The following is a 24,553-nucleotide window of genomic DNA, read 5'->3' on the forward strand; positions in this document are numbered from 1 at the left end:
TAGTTTAAACAAAATCAGAACTGAAAGAGTTTATTGATTTAGTAATGGCACTTTATTAATTGAGAGTCAGTGAAGTATGTATGCAGAATCAATACCAGGAGTACAGCAGATAAACCATGAGGCCAGAGATTATTAAGGAACACCTACAAAAAGTGGGGCACTGGCTGCCCCTGGAACCCATCCTCTGGGAGAGAGTTCTACCTATTGCAGGGATAGGTGGTAACGCCAGTGGGAGCTTTGCAGACACTGCCCAACCATGTGTGCTGTGTCTCTTTCTTCTCTTCCCAAGGTCTCTCCCTACTCATTGAAAATTACAATGCCTTTTTGCACTTCGTCAGGGGTAGTCTGTTAGGCATCTTCACACTAATAAAGGTATAACAGTGTTTATAGCTGAAATACAAGTGTTCAAATGTACCCATTTTCAGTCTTGTCAACAACCTTCTACTGACCACTGTCTGATAAAGAAAGAAAAAGCCAATGTCTTAAGTGAAACAAAGACAAAAAAACAAACAAACAAACTCATTCCTCTAATTACATTAAAGATGTTTTGGTTCCTTTCTTCACCACCTTTTATTTTTCTTTTGTATGTTATAAAAATGATGCAGATGCTGATGAAATAAAAAATCATCAATATTATTTACTGTGTTGGAAAACAATTCTGTTAGTATTTTTTGTTATATCAGTTGCAATTTACCTTCTATTAAAACACATATAAGTTATGAAAGATATTTTAAAATTTTTGTGTTAAAATGAAGCATAGGAAATCATCTTTAGCTCAGGTCTTTCAAGGAGTATAATTAAACATATGAAAAAGATACAAGGGGAAGTTGATTTTCACAGCCATTGATTTTATTCAGAAAAACAAAACATCTAAAATTGTTTCTGACTGAAGCTGTAAATGGAGTGCCTACCTTAAAAAAGAGCAGATTGACTAAAGACATGAGGAATGCCATCATAATTCTCATCCTAAATCAAGATGAAGAAAACATACTTCCAGTGATATTTAAACTGGTGAGACATATTTATAGACATGTTATAGACCACCCAACCAGGATGATGACGGTGAGGAATTATCCTACAAGCAGCTGGAGGATGTCTCAAAATCACCAGCCCTCGTTCTTGTGAATGACTTTAACCTGCCAGATGTCTGCTAGGAACTCAACACTGCAGAGAAGAGGCAGTCTAGGAGATTCTAGAGTGTATGGAGCATAATTTCATGTTTTAGCTGGTAAATGAACCCATTCGGGGAAGGGCCCCACTAGACCTGCAGTTCAAGAACAGAGAGGGCCTTGTGGGAGATGTGGTGGTCTGAGGCCATCTGGGGCACACTGACCATGAAATGATGGAGTTTTCAATATTCAGGGATGTAAGGAGGGCCATCTGCCCTGGACTTCCAGAGGGTGGATTTTGGTCTTCTCAGAATATCGGTTCAGAGCATACCCTGGGAAACAGCTCTTGAAATCAAATGGCTGCAGGTGGGATGGGCCTACTTCAAGAAGGAAATCTTCATTGCACAGGAACAGGCTGTCCCAGTGTGCCAAAAGGCAAATTGGTGGGGTAGACTGGCCTGGCTGAACAGGGACATTTTGAAGGAAATTAGGAAAAAAAAAGACAGTTTTCAACTGTGAAAAAAAGGGCAGATTACTCATGAAGAATTTAGGAATATAGTTGGTCATATAGAAAGAAAATTAGAGAGACAAAGACAAAATTTGAAGTTGATCTGGCCACTTCTGTTTGGGATAACCAGAAGTCTTTCTACAAATACATCAACAGCAAAAGGGGAGCCAAGGAAAACCTTCATTCCTTGTTGGACATGGGAGGAACATAGTTACCAAATATGAGGAAAAAGCTGAGCTACTTAACACTATCTTTGCCTCAGTTTTCAACAGTAAGACAGGTTGTCCTCAGGACAACTGGCCTCCGATACTCTTTCACAGGGATGGGAAGCCAAAAACCCCCCAGTAATCCAGGAGGAAACTTAGAGGTCTGCTGAGCCAGTTGGATCCTCACAAGTCTATGGAGCCAGATGGGATCCATCCTAGGGTGATGAGGGAGTTGGCGGATGAGCTCTCCAAGCCACTCACCGTCATCTACCAACAGTCCTGGTCCATTCGGAAGGGGAGGTCCCAGATGATTGGAATTTGGTGAATGTCACACTGATCCCCAAAAAGGGCCAGAAGGATGACCTGGGAAACTGTGACCCTGTCAGCCTGACCTCAGTGCCTGGCAAGGTTATGGAGGAGATCATCCTGAGCATGATCACATGGCACCTACAGGATGGACAAGGAATCAGACCCAGCCAGCAAAGGTTTAGGAGGGGCAGGTCCTGCCTGACCAACCTTACCTCCTTTTATGATCAGATGATTCCTCTGCTGGATGAGGGGAAGGCTGCGAATGTAGTCTATCTGGACTTCAGTATAACATGACACACTCCTGGAAAAGCTGCCAGCCCATGGCTTGGACAGGGGCACTCTCTGCTGGGTTAAGAGCTGGCTGGATGGTCGTGCCCAGGGAGTTGTGGCGAACAATGCTGCATCCAGCTGGCAGCCAGTCACTAATGGTGTCCCCCAGGGATCAGTGTTGGGCCCAGTTCTGTTTAACATCTTTATCAGTGGTTTAGATGAGAGGATTGAGTCCACCATAAGCAAGTTTGCAGATGACATCAAGCTGGGGATCAGTGTCAATCTGCTGGAAGGCAGGAAGGCTCTGCAGAGGGACCTGGATAATCTGGAGACATGGCCTGATTTCAATGGGATGAGGTTAAACAAGGCCAAGTGCCGGGTCCTGCACTTTGGCAACAACAACCCCATGGAGTGCTACAGGCTGGGGACAGAGTGCCTGGAGATCAGCCAAGCAGAGAGGGACCTGGGAGTTCTGATTGATAAGAAGCTGAACATGATGCAGCAGTGTGCCCAGATGGCCAAGAGGTCCAATGACATCCTGGCCTGTATCAGGAACAGTGTAACCAGCAGGACCAAGGAAGTGATTCTTCCTCTGTACGTGGCACTGGTGAGGTCATACCTCAAGTGCTGTGTCCAGTTCTAGGCCCCTCAATTCAGGAAGGACACTGAGCTGCTGAAGCAGGTCCAGAGAAGGGCCATGAGGCTGGTAAGGAGGCTGGAGAACAAGTCCTATAAAGAGAGGCTGAGGGTGGTGGAGTTGTTCAGCCTGGAGAAAAGGAGGCTCAGGGGAGACCTTATTGCTCTGTACAACTACCTGAAAGGAGGTTGTAGCCAGTCCAATTTTTGCTTGGGATTCAAGTGCCATAATGAAGTAATTTATTAAGATTTTTTTTTCTGAAATATTACTATTCTGGCATGTGGTATATTTCAACTTTAATAATCAGTTCCTTGGGTTAGCTACCATGGGCAATTATTATTCAAGAAAATCATCTTGAGGAATACATCTGGTTCAGGTAGCTCCATTTACAAACTACATTTCAAGATGTAGATGGAGCTCTGAGTGGAAGCCCAGAAAGGCAACAGGCTGTGAACTCTGAACTGCCAAACCTTTGCATAACAAAGGGCATGAAGACCAGTGTAGTCAGCCAGGTGAATGGACACTGGGAGGCACACCAGGAGCTGAAAACTCAGCTTGAACTGTGAGTGAAGAAAACCCTAGGGATTCCTTTCTAACCCCAGTCTTACTGGCGGAAGAGCACTCTGATGCAGGGATAATGCTTTTCTGAAGTCGGGTTCCAATTAATTACTATTTTTGTTTATCATAATATCTCATCCAACAGCAGTTAAGCAATTTCTCAAGAGAGGGAGGAGATTGCCAGGTCTAAAATGAAAAAAACCTGAAGTACATGGTAATGAGTTGACCTGCTCAGTGTCATAATCCAAGAAACCACAGAAGCTTGGTATAAGACTCAGGAATTTAATGAAAAGGCCAGACACAGTAGTATCAAATTTCAAAAAGGGGTTTTAAGCTAAATTTCAGATTAATATTTGGTTCTTATACTACAGGATTCTTTCCTAAAACACAATACCTCATTGCAAGCCTCCAGATTATATCAGCACTCAGAAGTTGCCGTTTCATTTTTATCCCTTTTCCTTGTATTAAAGTATGAAGTAGTCCTGGTAGTTTCTGTCATTCTTGTTCTCACTAAAAGAAAATAAAAAGGCTTTTGTTGGCAGGATGAAACTAATCTTTTAATTTTTTTATTTGAATTGTGGTTTGCTTTCGGATTTTTTTTTTTTTTTGGGTGGGGAGAGGGTGTGTTTGTTTTCTTTGCTTTTTTTTTTCTTTTTTTATTTGTCTTGCATTTTAATCTCTTATTTTCTTTTGAGGCTTTCATCTTATCCTTTCTTTCTTACTTCTGTGTATTTTGTACCTTCCTGACATTTAGTCTGCTTTGAGCTAGTTAGTGTTAATTGGAAGGAAGGTACTCAACCTGGTATCCTTTCTAACAGAATTATAATGCTTCCCCAAAGTACAGCAGCTTTTTCAAGCAATTAGATTGTTCCTGTGAACAAACATCCCTTCTATTTTCTCTAAAGGGCAATGACTTTATATCTTCTTTCTCATAGTAGTCTGAACAGGTTTTTTTATGTGATTACAGTGAACCAGATGATCCCTGGATACTGAAAGGAAGAGATCTGCTTTTTTATTTAGCTGTGGTAAGTGATCTCTTTCCCTTGGGAAGTAAAAAGAACTTCCTAGTAGTGATTTTTCTGCATATGTAGTGATTATGTCCTTTCCTATTTAAAGCACACCTCCTCTAACCTCTCATTTTACGCCTTGAAGTCACGTATGTGCAGGTATCATATCTGCTGTCCAGGAAGTCCCCTCTGTGATCAGACATTGAGGCAGAACACTTATAATAAACATGCAAATGATATTAATAACTTCATTACTGAAGGAACTTGACTGGTGAAGAAAAGAAACAGAAAGCTTTCCTCATGCCCTGTTCTTTTTCACATTCATTCCTTTCAGATATCCTGGTCATTTGTGGGTTTCCAGAGATGAAATTTCATTTTCTTACACAGTGATATGACAGAAAAACATTTCACTGGAAAATGAGAACAGAAAGCAGGAGTCCTTTTCCCATGCCTTTGTACCACCCTTTTTGTGTTTGCATGAAAATATGGATGAAGAAAAGGGAAGACTATGATCAAGTTGTGCTCAAAGATCAGACTGTGAGAAACTGACAATTAAGCAGATGAACCTACCTTGTCTGAGGAACCACACAGCAGTGGGAAAATTAGGAGGAAGGGACAGAGGTTCTGAAATCAAAAGCCTGAGGTGGAACATGTTGCAAGTCAGCATAAGGCTTTCTTTTCTCCCTTATAGAAATAAGGAAATACATCCAGTCATACGGTCTTGGAATTCTTTTAAGCTTCAGTGAATACTAACTGAAAAAAAAAAGGCCAGAACAAAACCTGTCTGACTCAATATTTAAACATGCTGATTGAAAAATGATACAACCTGAAGGGAGCATTTGCAGAGTGTGTTCATGCCATGTTGCACAGAGCAGCAAATTCTCTTGCATTCTGCATAGTTTAACATTCTTGTTTCAAAAACTGGAAAATTGGAGATGGGGAATTTCCTTGCTTATTTTATATATATATATCGCTTGTCTAAACCTCTTCCTAACCATAAATAACTCATCTTCATAGCTATTCTAGGAAATACTAAAAATAGATGAGAATTCAAATTTCTCTGATTCAAAAAAAAAAAAATAAAACACAATACTGTATAGTTTGAGATACTTTTTTGCAATTTGCTGATGATGATTCCATAATTGCTAATGCTTCCAAAATTGTACATGCTATTTCAGTGAATACCAAACTTCTTCTGATGTTCTCTGTATGAATATTTTTCACAGAGTTTTCCTCAAACTTATACTAGCAAAATGTACAGCTCTGCTTTTAACATTTAGATTTATAAGAAATATTCATCAAGATATGCTAAGTAGGAGTGGACTAAAATTAAAATATCTTAATAAATTAATGTATTCAAACTGTTGTGACAAAATACCAGAGATTTTACCGGTAAGACGCTGACTTAGATCTAAAATTTTATAAGAGTTTATTTATTTAGTACATAAAACTTCCTAACTTCAATCTAGGTGATGAGTAAAGTCTCACTGAGGAACTCGAGGAATCAAAAAACTATTTACATAGCCAGACAAATTAAGATACCACATATTTTCCATACATAAAATCAGAAAATATTGTCCATGAATCATGGTATCATGCTTCCTGTAACACATGTGTAAAGTTAAAAGGCCTTATTTTCATTTAATTGCATGTATGACTAATAAAATTCCTTGTAAGTTGCTTCATTTTGTCCATAGTGTAGGACACTGTACAAGAGTTCAAAATAGAGTTAGTAACAAATAATATTTTTTTCAACTCTAAGAAGATGAATAAGGACAACTTGATCTCATTGGTGACTGATTTAGTAACAGAAATTACAATTGTCTTTACTGATGATGTAAAAGAAAATGGAGCTGCAACTAGAACTTTCAAAAATCTAAAAAGGGAATCTTGCAGGGTGTGAAGGATCATCGAAGTCAAAGTCAAAAAATGTCACAGCCACTTTAATCAGGTTCAGAAGTAGGCACTAAACCCCCACATAAAAGGAAATTCCTATACAATATATTTGTGACTGTTTCCTTCTCTATGCACTTGCTCAATTTATTAAGCATGTGAAAGAAGAAGGTTCTAGAAAGGAAATTAGGCTTTGAAAAAGTGTATATTTCTAATTTTCCATTTTAAAAACATAACTGATCCCCTGTTTTTCAGAGGAAAATTAGCTGTAGTTCAGTACCTTCTTAACTGATGCATTGTTTGTTTGATTTTATAAAGAATACTATTTTCCTTACTAGTTGTTCCATATATTTTTTCTTTTCTTTTTTCTTTCTTTTCTCCTTTTCTTTTCTTCTTTTCTTCTTTTCTTCTTTTCTTCTTTTCTTCTTTTCTTTTCTTTTCTTTTCTTTTCTTTTCTTTTCTTTTCTTTTCTTTTCTTTTCTTTTCTTTTCTTTTCTTTTCTTTTCTTTTCTTTTCTTTTCTTTTTCTTTTTTTTTCTTGCCATCTGGCAACCATCCTAGGAGGACAGCTCCAACCCCAAACCCAGGCAGGTGGAGCTCACTTAGCCCTGTAAGGCCATCCATCTAAGAGAAGGATACTCTAACCAAACCTACGTCCTGAGGTATTCGCTGTCACCGTCCAAGCTCGTGAGGCCGTGGCAGATGAACCTTAGGAGTAAAGGCTGGGGCCAGTTCTGCGCAAGCTGTGCCTCACCTAAAAAATCCATTGCGCAGGCTTGAAGGGTTCACCCACATTGCAAAGCCCTGTAGCGACAGGTGAGGGTCGAGAACGGCAGGTGATAGGAAGCAGTTGGAAGCCGCAGACCCAACCCTGCATGCAGGCAGTTCAGGATATGGGTCATTAGAGACTTGACCCCGGAGATGACAGTCTCTTGCAGCAGCATCCTGAATGACCAAGCAGCCTTTTCTAGGGACAGCACTGCTTGCTCCACACGGAGAGGGACCTAGCAAAGGTGGCCTAAACAAAGCTCATCCCCACACCTGGTTGGATAACCGCGGCCAACCGGCATCTTCCATGCGGTCAAACAAAAACAAAGAGATTTCAAAGGCATACACCTGCCTGCACAGGTGTGCTCAAACTAACACTCGCACGTTGGAACATCAGAACCATGCTTGATACTGGGGATAGTGGACGTCCTGAGCATTGTTCTGCTCTAATTGCCCACGAACTGTCATGGCTCAACATTGACATTGCTACTCTCAGTGAAGTTTGTCTTCATGAGGAAGGCAGCCTTAAAGAACATGGTGCCGGATACACACTCTACTGGTCAGGCAAACCCAAAAACGAAAGACACCTTTCAGGAGTTGGCTTCATGATTAAAAACTCCGTTGCCTCCAAACTTGAAAATCTGCCGACAGGTCATTCTGATCGCATTATGTCCTTACGCCTCCCTCTACACAACAAGCAACATGTTGTTCTTTTTAGCGTATATGCCCCAACTCTGCAAGCTGACCCAGCGGAAAAAGACAAATTCTACACAGACCTGCGCCGCCTCACCCAAAATGTTCCTGCAGATGATAAGATCATAATCCTTCGAGACTACAATGCCAGAGTAGGTAAGAATTCTGAAGCCTGGAAAGGAGTCCTGGGCAAGCATGGCATTGGAAACTGCAACGACAATGGATGCCTCCTGCTAGAGTTTTGTGCAGAACGGCAGCTCACCATCACCAACACTATCTTTCAACAGAAAGACAGCCTGAAGACAACCTGGATGCATCCTTGATCCAAGCCCTGGCACCTCATTGACTATATCTTAGTACAACAGAGAAATGTCAGTGATGTCCGTCATACTCGAGTGATGCCGAGTGCAGAATGTCAAACAGACCACCGCCTTTTGTGCTGCAAACTTAACCTCCACTTCAAGCCCAAACCTAAGAGAGGCGGCATTCCAAGGAGGAGGCTCCAAGTCAGCAATCTTCAAACAGCCACAGTGAGAGACAGCTTCCAGGGAAACCTTCAAACTAGACTTAAAGATAATCCCATAGATCCCTTTCCTGAAGCGCTTTGGCAACATATTAAAAGTTGCATCCTGCAGTCCTCTGAAGAGTCCCTAGGGTTCTCCTCCAAGAAAAACAAAGACTGGTTTGATGAAAACAATCAAGAGATCCAGGAATTGTTGAAGAAGAGAACTGCTCACCAAGCACACCTTGCTCAGCCATCTTGCCATATAAAAAAAGCCGCCTTTCGTCTTGCATGCAGTAAGCTCCAACAGAAACTTCCAGACATCCAGAACAAATGGTGGCTCGACCTAGCAGAAAAGACACAACTATGTGCAGATTTGGGTGACCAAAGAGGATTCTATGAGGCCCTGAAAGCAGTGTATGGACCCACACACCAGGTTCAAAGCCCCCTACTCAGTGCAGATGGTCAAATGCTTCTAAGAGATAAAACCTCCATCCTGAACCAATGATCTGAGCACTTTCAGACTCTCTTCAGTGCCCGTCGTGTAGTCCAAGGCTCAGCAATTCAGCACATTACACAACAACTGGTGAAACATAAATTGGATGCAGCCCCTACTATGGGAGAAATACTCAAGGCCATACAACAGGTGAAAACTGGCAAGGCAGCTGGGGTTGATGGAATTCCACCTGAAATCTGGAAGCATGGAGGTCAAGCACACCATGCCAAATTCCACGAGCCTGTTGAGCGTTGCTGGGAACAAGGGGAACTACCACCAGATCGCTGTGATGCAGTCATTATCACCCTGTACAAGAAGAAAGGAGAAAAATCAGACTGCTCAAATTACCGAGGTATTACTTTGCTCTCCATTGCTGGTAAAACCCTTGCAAGAATACTTCTGAACAGATTAGTACCCACTATTGCAGAAGATCTTCTACCTGAAAGCCAGTGTGGTTTCAGAGCCAATAGGAGCACCACAGACATGGTGTTTGTTCTCAGACAACTACAAGAGAAGTGTAGGGAACAGAACAAAGGACTCTATGTAACCTTCGTTGACCTCACCAAAGCTTTTGACACTGTGAGCAGAAAAGGCCTGTGGCAGATCCTGGAACGTTTATGATGTGCCCCCCCCAAATTCCTCAAAATGATCATCCTGCTACATGAGGATCAGCGTAGACAAGTCAGATAAGGCAATGCACTCTCTGAGTCCTTTCCAATAACCAATGGTGTGAAACAAGGTTGCATTCTTGCACCAATACTATTCACAATCTTCTTCAGCATGATGCTCCAAAGAGCCACAGCAGACCTCGATGAAGAAGACGGCATCTACATCCGATATCGTACCGATGGAAGCCTATTCAACCTAAGGCGACTGAAGGCTCACACCAAGACCCTGAATCACCTTGTCCGTGAGCTGCTTTTTGCTGATGATGCCGCCCTCGTTGCTCACATGGAAGCAGCTCTGCAGCGCTTAACATCCTGCTTTGCAGAGACTGCTGAGCTTTTTGTGGTGGAAGCCATCCTGAAGAAGACAGAAGTTCTCTACCAACCTGCACCTCAAGAAGTCTTCCATCATCCCCACATCACCATAGGTGAATTCAGAGCTTAAGTCAGTCCAGCAGTTCACCTATCTGGGAAGCATCATTTCCTGAGACGGTAAGATTGACAAAGAGATAAACAGACTAGCAAAGGCATACAAAGCCTTCGGAAAACTCCATAAAAGAGTCTGGTCCAATAAACACCTGAAGAAAAGTACAAAGATCAGTGTCTACAGAGCCATTGTACTGTCTACTCTTTTATATGAGTCTGAATCCTGGGTCATCTACTGCCACCACCTGCGGCTTCTCGAACGCTTCCATCAGCACTGCCTCCTTTCAATCCTAAATATCCACTGGTCCCAGTTGCTCTTTGTTGCTGATTCCAGCTTCTCAATAACAAGCTATGTTTCTACAACTTCACTAAAGCAGAAATATAATCTGTAAAGGATTTAAAAAATACAATAATTATTTTCTCAGAATAAAAGAAATCAAACTCAACTATAACAAAGCCTGGATGAAGAAGTAATCAACAACAGAGATAAAACAAGTACTCTAGATTCCTTGCCATAAAACTATTTACAATCTAACCAGCATCTGCCTTGAAAGGTAAGCCCATTTATCATCATTTAACCAGAACAGACATTCTTCAAAGAATTGTCAGGTGATTCTAAGTCTACATGAAAGGCAAATCATATCTAATTATTTCAGCTTTTTTTCTTATGTTAATCACATTTTTAAACCTTGTGATTAACTTCATTGCTCTCTTCTATGCTTTCTCACACTGACTTACACATTTTCTGCAGTACAATGAGCAAGACTGAGTTCTATATATTGTTATTAATATATTCTAATATGGCGCATATCTTCTTTAGTATGTGAACTTATTGTCTCATTCAGTTATTGATCCATTATAAAACATTACTCCACTTTGCTGCTCATTCTCTTCCTATGTTTCTGTAATTAGTTCCTGCATAGTAATATCACTTTTTGTTGTCCTTACTGATTTTTTTAACAAATCTTTCACAAATTTAGGCTTACTGAAAACTTACATCCTGTCCTCTAGTGCTCCTGTAGTCTCTCCCAGACTGTCTTTTTTTCTTAGCAGATTCAGTAATATGCATTTTCTTCTATGTCATGTGGAATGGCAATGAATAAATCCTTTCATTCTAATAACTACTTTTTGATATTTACTCTTTGGAATTACCTTTTCTAATCAGTTTTCCATCCACACCATTGTTGTTTTCTCTGTTTCATATCTGATTATCAGAATTTCATGCATTTACATTGAAATCATTAGGAAAGTCAAGTCATCTATTCACTCTTCTATTCATTAGTCTTTAATTCTATTTTAAAAAACCAAGGTCACAAGGAAGATTTTTGTTGTTTCTTCACCACTTCAAGCTACAAGCTTTATAGCAGTCATTTGCTCTCAGCTGATGTGTTCCTGAGGACTGAAATAGAACAGGCAGTAAAGACTATATATATTCTCTGATACCATTCCTTTGTCATTCTTTTCCTGTTTCGAGCAACAGATTAATCCTTTCCTCAGTCTCCTGTTACACTGAATGCACTTGCAAAGCAAAATCTTGTTATCCTTTGTTTTTTATGAAGGTGACATCTCAACTTTTGCTTTGCCGTTCTGGTCCTGACAAGCATATGTCACAAATTTGATTCTGTCCTCTCTAGTAAGATCTCCTTTCACACTCTGATGTTATCTGATTCCAGTTAAACTCCAACCCCTAATTTTTATGAATTTTACCCTGCGTTGTTTTTTCAGCCTAAATTATACTCCCACTAAAAATTTCAATGCCAGCCTTTCAAATTCTACTTTTTTTTTTGCTTTCTGCCCTCTGAATTATAATGGCTGGATTAAAAAATTTCCTGGATCAGTGTTTGAAGAGGCACTTTAGTTCCTCAGGTGGGAGAGCTGAGTATTGCTTTTCTGAACAAATTATTGCCTCCTAAGAATAATAGCAACAGACTGAGTTGAACCAACACTAACATAAAGATTCTATTAACCTCAAATTACCATTACAAATGAGCATACTACTTTATTAAATCAATACCAGAATAACAGGCCTTACAGTAGGAAAAATGCTGCCGATTTACAAAGAGGGCTATGCAAGATGATTCTTAATATTGACTTCAAAAGTATCTAATATGAATTATGATAGTTTTTTGTTGGTTTGTTTGCTTAAATAGTAAATCATTATGATAAAATCTATTTTAAAGCTATCAACTTCATTTAATTATTCTGAAACTGAATCAAGTTTACTTTGTATAAATCTGTATCGAGGTATTCCTTTTATGAGGAAAACTCATAAGTTAACACCTACAATTTTTGAAAAACTCTGGGTGAACAAAATCTCTTCAGTTTTTCCCAGTTGTATAATTCACTTTGAAAGTCATAGAATCATAGAATATGCTGAGTTGGAAGGGACCTATAAGGATCACTGAATTGCATTTCCAGGCTGTGTGCAGGACAAATGCAGGAATCAAACCATGTACCTGAAAGCATTGTCCAAACACTGCTTGAACTCCATCAGGCTTGGTGCCGTGATCTCTTAAATTGAGTGCATTTTCATGCCCCACAATGTTAAACTGACTTACTAAATTATTGTGCTCTTTTCAAAACTGCTTAGAAAAATAAAATAGAACATATGTAGTTTTTTTCTTTATTCCAGGTTTTGAGATCTTTTCTTGAGATCTTCTTTTCAACAGAATAAAGAAATTACTCACTATTGTCTTTTTTGCTCATCAAGATCAGGGATTTTGTCCATTCCATGAAACTCTTTTTTAAAGTTATGTTACATTCTTTGAGCTGTCTCTGATGATAATAGCACCCATCTTGAACATTTTAAATATCTCTTTCAAAATAATGCTATAGCTTCTTCCAGGCTGGCAGCTACACCTAGGAAGAGGATCTGTAATGCTAAACTACAGTGAAGGATGTGAACACTAATGTATCACTAGCCCTCTATCTGCATTCTGTCAAGTCCTGTGGTTCCCTATGCCAGTGTAGCTGGTCAGGACATCATGATTTATCATTTATTTTCATGTGCTGTGTAAAGAAATAGCAGAGTAAGGGAAGCCTATCTATCAAAAGAATCTCAGTGGACTCCATTCTTGAGAAATATCTGGTACAGTGGAGCTCAGACAACAAATTATTCATGTAAGGGATAAAGAAACATGAACTCTACCTCTATCTTTTATTTACCTCTGATATTTACAAAATAGAGCTGTGTTAAAGAAAAAAACATGACCATTGAAATCTTAGTTAAATGACCACTTATTTAGTTGTGAAATTGTTACTGCAGCCCTGTTTTGTTGGGTTTTTATTATATTTGTTTGGTTGGTTTTTATTTAAAAGACAATCTTAGTGTCAAAGGAGACAAATAGCTTATGTTAGGTCTGTATGCAAGAGGATAAAGGTGACAGTCTTGAAAAATATAAATAAAGATTGTGAGGACTTTGGTTAAAAGTTTAAACTAATACTCTCTTCTTTAGAATGCTTTGAAGGGGAAAATAACAGAAAATAGTAAAAGGAACTAGATGTTTGGGAGAAGATATTTTTACGAAGACAAACTCGGAGGACAGGAGTGAATGTATCTGTGTAATCTGAAAGAAAACACCCTCAAGGCACCACCTATCCTAATCTCAGCCAGAAAACCTATGAGGAAAAGTCTAATAACTTTTATGGGATGAAGCTTTTATGGGATGATAAAAAAGGGGTTTTTTTTTTGTTTTTCTTTTTTTTTCTTTTACATCATGGTAAGACCCAAACAAAAACTAGAATAAATAAAAAAACACATGGAAGAATTTGCTGTCCTTTTAAAGGGAAAGTATTTCAATATCAAGAACATTAGGTAAGCCTCAGAAAGCCATCATTTATTGTAATCAGGGCTTTCTATGAGCATTTGGACTAATCCCAGAGTATTCTGTACTTGAGTTCATAATTTGAATTTTACTAATTTGTAGGGTCATTTAAGGACAAAATCTGACCACCCAAATACTACATAGGTTTAAATTGAACAAGAGAACAACTCAATGCAAAGCAAATTCATGTAAATGTAGTCAATGGTACTGTCCATAATGGCTTATGTAGTTTAAATCAGTGGGTCTAAGTGAATGTGAATTATAACAGAATCATAGAATGCTAAGGGATTGGAACAGACCTCAAAGATCATCTAGTCCCAATCTCCACTGCTATGGGCAGGGACATTTCCCACTAGACCAGGTTATTCAAGGCCTTATTCAAGCTGCCTTTGAACACTGCCAGGGTTGGGGTATCCACAACTTCTCTGGGCAACCTGTTCCACTGCCCCACACTGATAAATTTCCTCCTAGTGTCTAACTTAAATTTATCCTCTTTGAATTTGTATTCATCCTCTGAATCCTTTTGGTTTTGAATTGGGATTGGGGTCGTCGGGACCCTCTGTCTTCATCCACCTCCTCTTCCTTGGACAAATGTCCTTTGGACTCTCTCCAGGGCTTCGGGTCACTCTGCTCTATGTTTATGTTTCTCTCTGATATCTTCCAATCTTGTACCTTGAGAAAGAGACTAAGTAGCTGGCAGATCTTAGCTGCCTGTTCTGGAGAAGGGGTAGAGATAGAAGAACCTTATATTATAAGCTGCTAAATATTAATCCACTAAAATCTACAGTGTTATATTTTTTATGTTCCTAAAATTATATTATTTTATGGTATCTTTGTATCTCCTCTTTGGGGGTCCTCTCTTGCGGCAGCCGGTGGTGAGTTCATCATAGAGCACAATCTTTGGGAGGCGGTGATCCTCCATCCTGGAGACATGCCCTGCCAAGCGCAGCTGCGTTCTCATCAGCATGGCCTTCATACTGGTGACCCCTGCTGTTCAAGAACAGACACATTGGTCACATAATCAGACCACTCTATGATTAGGATTGTAAGAGGTAGCCCTGATGGAAGAGTTCGAGGACTCATGGGTGGTGGCAGTAGATGACCCATGATTCAGACCCATATAAAAGAGTAGACAGTACAACGGCTCTGTAGACACTGAGCTTTGTACTTTTCTCCAGGTTTTTATTGCATCAGACTCTTTTATGGAGTTTTCCAAAAGCTCTGGATGCCTTTGCTAGCCTGTTGTCTGTCTCTTTGTCAATCTTACTGTCCAAGGAAATGATGCTTCCCAGATAGGTGAACTGCTGGACTGACTTAAGCTCTGATTCACCTATGGCGATGTGGGGATGATGGAAGACTTCCTGAGGTGCAGGTTGGTAGAGAACCTCTGTCTTCTTCAAGCTGACTTCCAGCACAAAAAGCTCAACAGCCTCTGCAAAGCAGGATGTTAAGCGCTGCAGAGCTGCTTCTGTGTGAGCAACGAGGGCGGCATCATCAGCAAAAAGCAGCTCACAGACAAGGTAATTTAGGGTCTTAATGTGGGCCTTCAGTCGCCTTAGGTTGAATAGGCTTCCATTGGTACGATACTGGATATAGATGCCGTTTTCTTCATCGAGGTCTGCTGTGGCTCTTTGGAGCATCATGCTGAAGAAGATTGTGAATAGAGTTGGTGCAAGAACGCAACTTTATTTCACACAGCTGGTTATTGGAAAGGACGCAGAGAGTGCATCGCCATATCTGTCTTGTCCATGCTGATCCTCATGTAGCAGGATGATCATTTGGACAAACATGGGGGGGACAGCCTAAACGTTCCAAGATCTGGCACAGGCCTTTTCTGCTCATAGTGACAAAAGCTTTAGTGAGGACAATGAAAGTTATGTAGAGTTCTTTGGTCTGTTCCCTACTCTTCTCTTTCAGTTGTCTGAGAACAAATACCATGTGTGTGGTGCTCCTATTGGCTCTGAAATCACATGGGCTTTCAGATAGTTCTTCTGTGATAGCGGGTACTAATCTGTTCAGAAGTATTCTTACAAGGATTTTACCAGCAATGGAGAGCAAAGTAATACCTCGGTAATTTGAGTAGTCTGATTTTTCTCCTTTCTTCTTGTGGAGGGTGATGATGACTGCATCACGGAGATCTATTGGTAGTTCGCTTTGTTCCCAGCAAAGCACAACAAGCTTGTGAAATTCAGAATGCAGTGCTTGACCTCCATGCTTCCAGACACTGGGTGGAATCCCATCAACCCCAGCTGCCTTGCCAGTTTTCACCAGCTGTATGGCCTTAAGTGTCTCTCCCATAGTAGGGACTATATCCAATTTGGTTTTCACTGGTTGTTGTGTAATGTGCTGAATTGCTGAGCCTTGGACTACACTGATTGGCACTGAAGAGAGTCTGAAAATGTTTAGACCATCAGTTCAGGATAGACTTTCAGTTTTGAGTTTGCCGGTGTCACCGGCACTATGTTCTTTCAGGTTGCCTTCCTCATGAAGATGAACATCATGAGAGGGGCAATGCTGATGTTGAGTTGTGTCAGTTCATGGGAAATTAGAATAGAACGATGCTCAGGACATCCACTATCTGCAGTATCAAGCATGGTTCTGATGTTCAAACATGCAAGTGTCAATTTGAACACACCTTTGGAGGCAGGTGTATGCCTTTGTCTCTTTGTCTTTGTTTGACTGCATCAGAAGACGCCAGTTGGCTGCGGTTATTCAAGGGGGTGAGGGGTGGAGATGTGCTTTGGTTAGGCCACCTTTTCTAGGCCCTTCTCCATGTGGAGCAAGCAGTGCCCTCTTTGATAAAGGCTGCTAGGTCATTCAGGATTCTGCTGAAACAGACTGTCTTCTCCGGGGTCAATCTTGAATGACCTATATCCTGAGCCACCTGCATGCAGGGTTGGGTCTGCGGCTTCCAGCGCTTCCTATCACCTGACATTTTGACCCTCGCCTATCACTACAGGGCTTTGCAATGTGGGTGTAGCCTTTGAGCCTGCACAGTGGATTTTTTAGGTGAGGCACAGCGTGCGCGGAAGTGGTCCCACCCTTTACTCCTAAGGGTCATCTACCAGGGCCTAGCGAGCTTGGACGGTGACAGCGAATACCTCAGGATGCAGGTTTGGTTAGAGTATCCTTCTCTTAGATGGATGGCCTTACAGGGCTATGTGAGCTCCATCTGCCCAGGTTTGGAGTTAGAGTTGTCCTTCTCCTAGGATTGTTGCTGGGGGGCTAGCGAGCCCATCCTGCCCATGGACACTCTTTGTCTGACCCTTCAGCTGAGACCTGTCTGGCATGGGAAACCCTACTGGAGGCATATACCACCTCCAGCATAGCTCTCAACCTCATGAGGGCATGCAAGCTTCTCCCCTGTGACAAGGGGGTGTTCGTGGAGATGTGCCATTTTGTGTGATAAAACTGTGCTAGTTTTATTACCTTATGTTTTAACTATCTTTAGACAAGTTGAAACTATCTTTGCTATTAACTGCCATTTTATTTCTCCAATGCTTGCTGCAAGGATTCTTTTTCCAACCGTAGTGATTTACAGATGATATTTCTTTATTTAAAATCATATTTATCTTACTAGAATATTAAAGAAATAGTGTGCCAAGAGAGACACTGTTTATTATAAGGATAGCAAGTAAACTTTTTATTTTTTTCTCTGTAGCTACTAGAAAAGCATTATTTTTAAATTTCTTGCCATGGCTCAGAATGTGCAAAAAGAACAAAAGTACATGATATTGTGAATTATGAAGAAAAACAAACTGGCAAGTTCAGAGTTAACAGTAGATTAACTTTTTTTTTTTTTTTAGCAGATGCTGTGTGGTTTTTGTGTGGAATATTTCTACATATGTGGAACAGTAACTCTGAATATAACTAACTTAACATAGCTGTGTCCTACTCTGCCCTCAGCACTCAAAGGAAGACATCAGGAATGGTTTTGGGTACAAACAGAAGAAAATTACTTCTGTAAAGCAATTTTAAATCCTAGTTGGATTTAGAAAATATGAACTACAAATCCATATATAATTCATGCATATTATAGAAGGTATCTTTAGCTATTTGTTGGGATATACTGCAAACTGCCTCCTGGGGGAAAAGGATACAGCTCCAAGGTCCATTTTGTAATGATTATAAAGGGTTTTTTTTCTCCTGCTACCATTTAAAAACAAACAAAACAAAAATGTAGTCTAAAAACATTCCATATTGAACCAGATAGGTCATTAGATGGTGAAGTTTGGTGTTGGTAACTGCTGAGATCACACTGTAAATTATATATAATCTTGCAGTCAAGAAAGAATCGATTTAAAGAACTTAAGTTGTGGCAGTTATGTAGAAACAAAAAGAGGGCTGACACAGAATATTTGTGGGGGATATTTTTTTAATAAAGCTTTTCATAGACATTGTTCTAAGGACTAAAATACTTGTTGATAAGGTTCTGCAAGACATTTTGTGAGTGTACTGTGCTGTTTATTCTGTCTACAGATCTATCCAAGATATCCACAAGTCATTTTGCTACAAATCTCATTTTTGTCCTTCAGGATTTCCTATGCTCCAGCAGAACCACTCCAGTGTTTTAGACACACAATCTTTTCTAACATAATCTTAGAATGCCTTATGGTAATGAAGACAGCTGCTGTCAGAAAGCAAAACTGCTCAGTTCATAGTTAGTTTTAACCAAATTGAATCTGAAATGGTTTATTTGTTTACTAATGACATGCAATTAACTTGCAACTGATGAATGATACACCCAGGATGAATATCACTAATATGAGCAATAAACCACAAGACCAGACATTATGAAATGTTAAAAAATTCCTACAAATTTCTAAGCAGTCTTTTATGACTAATCCCCCGAAAGACTCTGATGGCACTCTCCCTCCTCTGACTGAGCCTGTGTGGGCTACAGATGAGTCAGATCTTCCCATTCCAGATGCCTGTGAGTGGGATGCAGGCTGCCCCAACATCTGTCCCATGTGAGAGGGTTCTATCTGCACCAGGTGGTGATGCTGATGGTGTGGCTCCTGGCAGTGTTCAGCCTGGTATGCTGCAGCTCTTCCTTCCTTCCCCATGGTCTCTGGCTGAAAAGAAATAATCATGTTTCTTTTGCATTTCTTTCCAAGGTGACCTCTTGGTTTCAAAAATCTCTACAATTATTGAACTTCAAAAAGTCTCTCCTTACTTTTTAATCTGGCTGTTTGTAATTTTCCTCTTTAAAATGTCTTTTTTTTTTTAAATAAATGCTCTTCCAGACTGCTCTATCTATCCCACATTATTTCTACTTACATTCCTATTTTTACCAGTGCTGTTATCTGGGCTACTTCTGGAGGCTGGACCACACAAGCATCCCAGTATGCGGCCTTCTTTCAGCAGGACTGCTGCATTGCTCTCTTCCTGCTCAGTTTCCTCAGTACCTACACTGATCTATTGCTTCTAGATGGAATGTCAGTAACTATATCAGGTCTGTGGCTGATAGTTGTGTGTGGCTCACTTGTGCAGTTTGTCAGAATTTTTGGCTAAAAAGTCTTCTAACTATTTCACTATTTCAGTAGTTCAGTTTTGATTTAGCTTCTGGTACCTTCCTGCTTTAATACCTTCCAATTAGAATTTATGCATGTGTATGTATATTCTTTTTATTATTTTCTGACTAAAATAAATTATCTCTGTCTTCTGTTAATGTTGGCTCTCATATTACATCATTTTTTTTCTGGTTAGATTTTACTATGTGTTTTTGACTTCTCAAACTATTTTTAAGTTGGTGATATAAATCCATTTTCTACTAGTATAAAGCATTTAGGTTTTCAGTACCTAGCCAGCTTACCTAAAGCAATTTTTTCTATATTTTTTTTATTTATTTGAATATTTTCCAATATTTCACTTTTTGATATTTTTTATTTCATATTTTATAATGTTGGGTACATCTTTAATAATTATGTCCCATTTTGGAGAATCTAAAAGTTAAAATCTCTTGGACAATCTGAGACTTTCACAGAGGAGATACTTTCTTCAACCTGAGGCAATACTGTGATTGATTTTATAGAAGTTAAAGAGATCTTCCAAAATGTAGCAAGAAAACATTTGGGATAGATATATTTTGGATAGGCAATGTCATTATTCTTAGTAGATAGACTGACAGTTTGCTGTCTGGAGTTCCCTGTTATGATGATATGACTTATAAATAGCCCTTTCTTTCACTTTTTCACACTCCCGAGTCAGTCAGTATATGCAAGCTCAGCAGATGTTTGAATTAGGAATTTTCATACCAATTTGAGACTCAAAACAGGGAAAAATACTTTCTCTGTAAACATATCTAACCAATAGAAAAAAAATGCAGTGAAGTAAAAGCAATAGTGTTATAGGAGAGTAAACTGACAATTTTAATAATGCTACTGTAGTGGTTTTAGCTAGGCTTCAAATTAGCAGGCTCAGAGAATCTATGTGGATTGAGAGACAGCTCTCACCTGACTGGGTCACCAAGGAAGTATTTCATACCAGATGATGCAAACTTAAGATATGTGTGCAGCAGTGGGAGGTGTTAGGTCAGTTCCATTATGGCTGGAGTACAGAGAAGACTGCTGCAGTTGTTCTGCTCTGTTGGGCCCTGCTCCTTCTGCCGCTACATCATACTTTGTTTTAGTTTCAGGGAAGTAGAAACATTTTGTTGTTACTCTTTGTTTCTTGCTAAGTGTCTTTCAGAGTGCTTATGAATCTAGAGTAATGGGCTTTGTATTTACTGGGGAGTGGGAGGTTGTTTCTTGTTATACTATACATAACTTGTGTAAGTGTGTGTTATATTGCAGTTTTCTCTTAATTTTCTCTTTTCTGTATAAATACATGTAGTTAGTTTCAGCATAAAGCTAGTTTAGAAGGGTTTTTTTCCTTTTTCCCCTTTCCCCCTTCTTTTTCCCTTGTCTGGCTGGGGGGAGGAGGAACCTTTTCTCTTTGTCTTGGACACTTGGCGTTTTGTCAGCTCAACCCAAGACATGCTACTTTCAGTACCTATTAATACAGTTCCTTTCAATATAACTGGATAATCTGTGGAGCTATACATTTCTTCTACTTAGTGTTTCTGCAACACAAGTTCAATTTTTGCCTCAGTAAACAATTTAAAGTAATAGGAAGTCCACTTGGGATAATGCAGATTTTATCTTTTCTTGCCAAAGAGAAACACAATAATGAATTCTGCTTTCGCACTCCCAATTTAGTAAGCAAAATAAATAAAAGGAAATTGCAATTGCTCAAAATTATTTACTCATCAAATGAGAATATTAGTATCCTCCGTGACAGAGGTCTTGTGAATAGTTCGTTACAATATTAGCATGTCAGAGTAGTTTCTTTTTCCAGCTTATTTTACCTTGCCAAGTATCTTAGGTCTTTGATTTAAATTTGGCTTTGCACACTGGTATCTTATTCATTTGTGTTGAATAACTAGAGTTAATGAAGAGAAAGAAAGAAATTATTCCAAAGTTTTAATTCTGTAGTATTTTACTGTACAAGAAGAAGTGGGAAAAGAAACTTGGACTATCCAAATGCAGTTGTTCCTTCAATCTGATTTTATTTGTCAGATATTGAGCTTGCATTATAACATGTTATGAGATGATGGAAGTTCCTTTGTCAGCAACAATTTCATGGCTTGATATATTTTTTTAAACAAAATTGCATGAAAATCATGTTGATGGAATCACTTCCAAGATATTCCAAAATGAGACACCTATTACATGAATATTAATGTAGGGAAAAACATCCTGAGATTTCAAAATAGGAACCATTCCTTCATGGTGATGCCTTATAATCTCTGTATTTAACAATCAGTCAGCCTTTCTACTATGAACACTCTGATTTTTTTTCCTATTCATATTTAACATCTCTGACATGTAAGGTAAATTCCATTACCTTATGCATGGAATATAGCAATGGCTGTCATCACAGATAAATATTTTTTTCATCAAAGTAAAAATGTATTCATGTTTGTTTTTCAGTTTAGAAGAAACAGGGATGACAAAAGTCTAGCTCAAATAGCTGATGCTCTCTGAGTTTTCTTACCTACATGACGAAAAACCTCCAATTATTCTAGGAGTATATCTCTGTTGGCAAACTTTTGAGTCATAGCAGCAGATCTTTGTTAGAAAACTAGCCATTAATATGAGAATGAATGAATGAATCTTCAAATGTATTTTCTTTGACACTTCTAGAGTTCTCCTTCACATAAAATCTGTTTTGGTGTATAGTTACATAGATTTAATAAAAAGAGAGGAAAAAACAGTGCCCTGAGTTACCAGCATGTATCAGAGTATTGCATTTACACTGGAAAAAAATTAAAAAAAAAAAAAAAGAAAAAATCAAAAGACAATAGCTACATAAATAATTTAGTCTGGTGAGAACTACTTGAGAAATGAAAAAAAATGAATCTGCCATTAATAAAGGGCAGGGACTAGAAGGAAATGTAAACTACAGAGCCAGATTCTCACTTTTGCTTTGTCTTATTATCTCTCAAGGCTGCTGCTGATATGCCTTGTTTCCATATTTGTTTAAAAATATTCAAAAGGGGATGTGAAAGATGATCCCTCACTTTTCAGGGAGCTGATGGACTTCTCTAAGTTTTTGTGGTAAGATTCAAAATGTTCTTTTTTACTTTTTTTCAAATTAAGAAAATATTTGATGTTTAAAACATGTGAAGACTTAAGCCATTTCCTGATCATTTGAAGTTCAGTGAGTTATAGCAGGCTAAAATCTTTAGAGAATGGTAGGACATGAAGGTATGAGAAATGGGGCAGGAAATCATCTTGCAGGAAGATGTTTTCTGTGCAACTGCTTAAGTAGCTGACTACGAAGATTAGGAGTTGCAATGCCTGCAGCTGTAGTTGTTCTCTGGTGAAAAGAGACAAATAGGAAAATGAGATTTAATCTTTTTTATGAAAAAAAAGGTCTACAAAAATTATTCTTAAAATGGTGTAAACAAACAAGTGACCAAAACACAGCTAGAATTATTGGCAGGTGATATGCAGATTAGATTATTTACCATTACCTATTTAGAAAAAAATATATACAAAAGAGGAACAAATCTTCAGTATTCCAAATGACACTTGTACATTTTTTTTTATGATTTAGATTAGTACTATAAAGATCAAGTATGGAAGAATCAGATATTTAGATCGCCTACAAGTGTGTATTAGAAACAGCTTTAGAAACATCACATCATTGTCCTCAGAAATAGTTTGAGCCACAGCGGTGACTGGCTGTTTTCCTTCAGCTGCCTGAAATTGAAACCCAGGACAATTTACTGGCAGAGATATGGGCCTTTCTGTGTCAGTTGGCATTAATACTTGGTATTGAGCTTGAATACATTTAATTTATTTTGTATATAGGTGTAAATAATCAAACACATATATACCTACATATAAAAAATAATCTAGTATGTGACCACCTGAAATGGAAGAAGTCTGACAGTGATTTAACTTGCATCTGAGCATCATGACATCTTTAATATATTCTTCCCCAGTACTATGCAGTTAGATATGGAGGCATTATTAGCCCATGTCTACAAACAGGATACAGAGAAATTATGATTGTGAAAGAATCATGTGCTTTGTCTATAATCCCAAGCACTGAAAATTCGTTTGTTTTTTTGTTTTGTTTTAGGTTTTTTTCTGAACTATGGCTAGAGAAGTATCAGTGTCTGTCACAGTCTGTTCCTCCCAGGATTTTACAATCAAAGAAAAGTGAAATCTCAGAAAGCCATTCCATATGCTGACCACTCTTGATAAAGGAGCTCTTGGAAGCATTTGCAGAGTATGTGAACAGCTCTACACATTATACATTTGAACATTTAAACTTTATCAAATTAAATTTATAAGCTGAACAGTTCCAGATTTGATGATCTTCTTTAATATATATACATATGTATGCTCCTGCTTATCACTCCATTTAGAAAGAGAAGGATAATAAGAGATGCACCTATTCTGCTAAAAAAAGGAGAATATAGGAGAAAACAACATCACTCATTTCATTGCAAACAAAAAACTGAAAAACAACTGCAAAGTCATCAGTTGTAATTTTCAGCTTTCCAGGATGTTAGTATTTGCCAAATTTTTAAAAGCCTCATTTCAGTAGCTGTTGGCTTTTATTGTACGTTTGGCCATAAGCATTGCAGTGGGAGTGACAATATTTCGAGCTCTATTGAAAATCTTGTTGGTGCAGAGCAATTGAATGAAAAATTTTGGTCCTGAGCCCTGCAGAATAACAAAATCCACATCACCAAGCTCATAGTTATAGTGTATAGCACCTGGCTGTGCTCTGGTTCAAAAACCTGAATACTGCTCATGGATATGTGGAAGCATTTAACCATATAATTCATCTTAGGTAGACCCTGGGGGGAAAAAAAATCCAAGATCAACTTTTTATATTAACCAGATGTTGATATAAACTACTATAAGTGCCAATTCTGGCATGTTTCTGGTTAAAGTGCAGAATTTCTGTTATCCTTTTTTATTGAGGTTTGTTTTTTTTTGTATTTAGGTTTGGGTTTTGTGGGTCAAGAGAAGGACAGGGAAAGATCACTCTCCAGTTACACTCACTGGCAAAACAAACTCAACTTGGGGGAAAATAATTCAGTATATTACTAATCACATCAGAATAGGGTAATGAGAAACTAACAAAATTTTAAAGGAAACCACCTTTCCCCCACTTCTC

The sequence above is a fragment of the Pithys albifrons genome, chromosome 4, assembly GCF_047495875.1.
Source record: "Pithys albifrons albifrons isolate INPA30051 chromosome 4, PitAlb_v1, whole genome shotgun sequence".
Lineage (NCBI taxonomy): Eukaryota > Metazoa > Chordata > Aves > Passeriformes > Thamnophilidae > Pithys > Pithys albifrons.